The sequence below is a fragment of the Felis catus genome, chromosome A1 (assembly GCF_018350175.1).
Source record: "Felis catus isolate Fca126 chromosome A1, F.catus_Fca126_mat1.0, whole genome shotgun sequence".
Taxonomy (NCBI): Eukaryota; Metazoa; Chordata; class Mammalia; order Carnivora; family Felidae; genus Felis; species Felis catus.
In genome coordinates, this window is record NC_058368.1 from 175,457,785 (window position 1) to 175,462,560 (window position 4,776).

Consider the following 4,776-nt stretch of genomic DNA (forward strand, 5'->3'; position numbering starts at 1 on the left):
CAATGGAGTAATAAAAAATACCCAACATAGAAGAAAACAGAAAAAGAGAACCAAAAGAGACAGAATCAATAGAAAATAGCTACCTAGGTGACAGACTTGAATCCAACCATATCAATAACGGTATTTACTGTAGTCTAAACACGCCAATTAGAAGACAAAACTTACCAAATTGGATTTTAAAAACTATAGGCTTTCTACAAGAAATAGACCTTAAATATAAACACAGACATGTTAGAACTAATAGCATGGAGAAGGATATACCAGGCAAGTGCCTACCAAAAGAAGACTAGCATAGCTATGTTAATATCAAAGTAGACTTCAGAACAAGGATTATTACCGAGAATATAAAAAGACATTACCTAATGATAAAGTTGTCAATGTCTCCTTTACCATAGGTCAAACCATTCTAAATGTGTATACACCTAATCACATTGCATGAGAACAGCATTACCTTGATACTAAAACGAGACAGAAATTACAAAAAAACGAAAACTATAAACCAATATCCTTCATGAATATAAAGGCAAAAATCTTCAACAGAATAATAACAAGTCAATTCCGATAATACATTAAAAATGTATATATTACATCACAACCAAGCAGGGTTTATTTCAGGAATGCAAGGCTTGCTCAGAGTTTTATAATCAACCAATGTAATTCACTTTATTAGAGCTTCATGCACTTCTCCCAAGCCCCACCTCCTCCTTAAACCCTGGAAACCACTGATCTGTTCTTATTTTCTATAATTTTCCCATTTCAAGGGTGGTACATAAATGGAACAATACAGTATGTAACCTTTTGTGACTGGCCTTTTTTTTACTCAGCACAATTCTCTGGAGACTCAGTCAGGTTGTTGTGCATATCAATAGTTTGCTTCTTTTCATTGCTGAGTAGTATTCCATGGTATGGAGACACCAGTTTGTTTAATTATTCATCCACTGAAGGGCATCTGAGTTGTTTTCAATTCTTGGCTCTTATAAATAAAGATGCTATAAGTATCATGTATTTTTATTTGATGAAATCAGACCAATCCAGTTTGAACCCTTTGCTTAATTCTATGTCATTAAGACTTTCTCCTATGTTTTCTTCTAAACATTTTATGGTTTTACATTTTATATTTACATGTATGATCCATTTTGATTATTTTTTTACATAAGGTGTAAGGTTTGGGTACAGGTTCATATTTTTGCACATGAATATCCAATTGTTTCAGCATTATTTATTGAAAAGACTTCTTTTCTTCACTGAATTGCCTTTTGTACTTTTTCTTCATAAAATACCGAGACTTATGCTTCTGGGAAAATAGATATACTTTTCCCTATTCCTACCACTAAAACCTTGGGTATTATATATATAACCTTGGATATTATATATATAACAAACATAAGAAGACTCTGAAAGGTGTGAAGAAGACAGATCAGCTAAGAACCTGAGTACCCAAGAAGCCAGCAACCTGGAAATGCCAATGGGCACAAACAAAAAATTCCCAATAAAAGCCTGCTCTACCTGAAAAAAAAATAGCCTAGAAAGACAGAAAATTTTAATAACTTCTCTTCTCCAGCCAAACACCACAGAAAAAAAAACTGGATCCCAAATAACACCCATGGCAGCAAAGGCTGAGTGGAGACTTCAGACTTCCACCTTTCCCCTGAATTGAAATGCCCCCTCATAACCCAATGGGGTTATGTCAGAAAAGGCCAAGTAGGGAGCCAGAATTTTTTTTTATTTTTTTTTTATTTTTTTTTTCAACCTTTATTTATTTTTGGGACAGAGAGAGACAGAGCATGAACGAGAGAGGGGCAGAGAGAGGGAGACACAGAATCGGAAACAGGCTCCAGGCTCGGAGCCATCAGCCCAGAGCCCGACGCGGGGCTCGAACTCCCGGACCGCGAGATCGTGACCTGGCTGAAGTCGGACGCTTAACCGACTGCGCCACCCAGGCGTCCCGGGAGCCAGAATTTCTAACCCCACTGGCAAGTAATGAGGCTTCTCTTTCTTCCCACACTCCCTTACTCCCCCCTTTCCATTGTTGACACAGTGTCAATGGACATCACATGAGCAGCAGGAAGGCAGGAAAAAGAAAACAGAGAAAAGAAGAAACAGAAAACATAAAATAAAATAGAAGAGTTAAACCCTCATATATCAAGAACTACCTTAAATATAAATGGTATGCGGTGCCTGGATGGCTCAGTCGGTTGAGTATCCAACACATGATTTCTGCTCGGGCCATGATCCCAGGGTCGTGGAATCTGCACTGAATGAGGAATCTGCTTAAGATTTTTTTTTCTCTCTCTCCCTCTGCCTCTCCCCTGCTCTCTCTCTCTCTCTAAAATAAAAAAAAAAAAAAAAGAAAAAATATAAATGGTATAAATATATCAATTAAAAGACAGAGATTGGCTGAGTGGGTTAAAAAACATGACCCAACTATATGCTGTGTATAAACATTTCAAATATAATGAAGGATATAGGCAAGTTGAAAGTCAAAGGCTAGAAAAAGATGTATTAATTAAAACAAGGCAGAAGTAATTATATTAAGATCCCATAAAGTAGACTTAAGAGTAAAGAAAATTACCAGACACAGGGAGGAACATTAATTATATAATGATAAAGGGTCAATTCACAAAGAACACAGAGCAATACTAAATATGTTTGCACCAAGTAATATACAAAATATGTAAAGAAAAACTGATAGAACATAAAGCATAGACAAATACACAATTAAATAAAAAATGAAAATGCGACATACAAAAGTGGGACATAGTTAAAGCCGTGCTGAGAGGAAAAATTATGACACTAAATGCATACATTAGAAAAGGGGAAATGTCTCAAATCAGTAATCTAAGCCCCCAACTTAAGAATCTACAAAAAATAAAAAATAAGCCCAAAGCAGGCATAGGAAAAAAATAATTGAAATTAAAGAAATCGATCAAGTTCCTGGGCAGCCAGTGATGACAGGTGGCTGACACCAACTGGTCATGATTCTGTCTACTCAGTTGGTCAGTATCTCTTCAGCAGTGGATACTTTCTCATGAGCACTGGCAAGTGATACAAAAAATTCACACTTTGTGCCCCTTCCCGTATGTCCATCCATATGCCTCTGTATCAGATCTTTTTGTCTCCAATATTCCAGTCCTTCCTACCACGCCCCAGATTAGATGACCAGGTCATCGATAGATTCATATGGATTCTCACCTTGAACCACCCCACCTATCACACAAAGTGGATAGCCATTTGTGCAGCTCACAACTCTGCCCTTTTCCCTTTCCAGTATCTTTCAGGGCCACTCTGGAACATGGTTATAGTACTAACACCATCTATATTGACTTGCACCCACAATGGAAAAATCCATTCGTAAACCAAAGCTCAGACTTTTCCTCCTCTTTTATCTGGTTGTATGGGACCGCTTATATGGCCACAGGTGCAAGCAGAGGGAAGGGAACTAGTACAACTGATGTCGGTGACATGAGGATTGGACTATCTGCTCACACAGCCTGCTGCTTGTGCCGTCTGGCCCCACTTAGGAACTTTCTGCTGGGGAGTCTTCCTTCGCAGATGTGCTATTTCCATTTTGTGAGTCTGCTGCTGGTTTTTGTTTGTTTTTGTTTTTTGCCTCATGGCCAAGCGATTTGTTTCTACCAAAGCCTCAAACATGTTAAAGCTGTCTCTCAAATGGCATTTAATTTTATGCTGTGGACAGGATGACCTTGATTTATAATTCCACTATGGGGCCCCTTTGGTTGGCTTTTCATAAGCTTCATACTACATCTTTTCCCACTAATGATATCTCCAACACCAAAGGGTCTTCCAAATCATATAATTCAAGGAGCAGGACTGCTTATTTCCGGGGCTGGACCTACTGCAAAGCCCTTTCCTGAACTGGGTCCCGCTCAAAGTTGGCAACCTTCTGTGTCAGCTAATAGATGGGCCTGGTCAATATTTCTAGGTGAGGAACGTACTGCCTTTAGAACCAAAGAGGTCTACCACGCACGTGCTTCAATTTTTGTGGCAAGAAATTCAGGATGGATGTGGAATTTTTTTTTTTTTATGTTTATTTATTTTTGAGAGAGAAAGAGGCAGAGAGACAGAGAGAGACACAGAGCATAGTGGGGGAGGGGCAGAGAGAGAGGGAGACAGAGAATCCGGAAGCAGCTTCCGGGCTCTGTCTGAGCTGTCAGCACAGAGGCCAACGCAGGGCTTGAAAGCATGAACTGCGAGATCATGACCTGAGCCAAAGTCAGACCTTAACCAACTGAGTCATCCAGGACCTCCATATGGGATTTTTTGGTCTTGTTTTGTTTTATTTGTTTTTATCACAGGCAAACTCTTTTTGTCCTTTCCTCCTAAGTTTTCAGTTCCACATAGGCCTTTAAAACAATGCAGGGAAAGAGACTGCATCAACAAAAAGCAGATAAAATGATCTACGTAACAGCTGATTACTACTTAATACTGAGTAGAAAATAATGGTTCTTCACGGAGAAACATTTCTAAATTATTTTCAGAATTCTAAATCTCTCACTTGTTGACTGAAAAAAAACTAATGTATCTATTAGTTAGGGGCCTGAAAAGGAGAAGAATGTTTCCTTTGATCTTTGCCCCAAAATTATCCTAAAATACTCCATATTACAATTTAGAATTTGCATAACTTTTCTAACATTCTTTAGGATGAAAAGATGGCTTAAATAACCATTACTTTTAACACCGAATATAATTGTCACTATGTAAATTGTAGGTTTTTATCATAAGACAATTGGGAAATTTAGAAAAAGCCAGAAACAA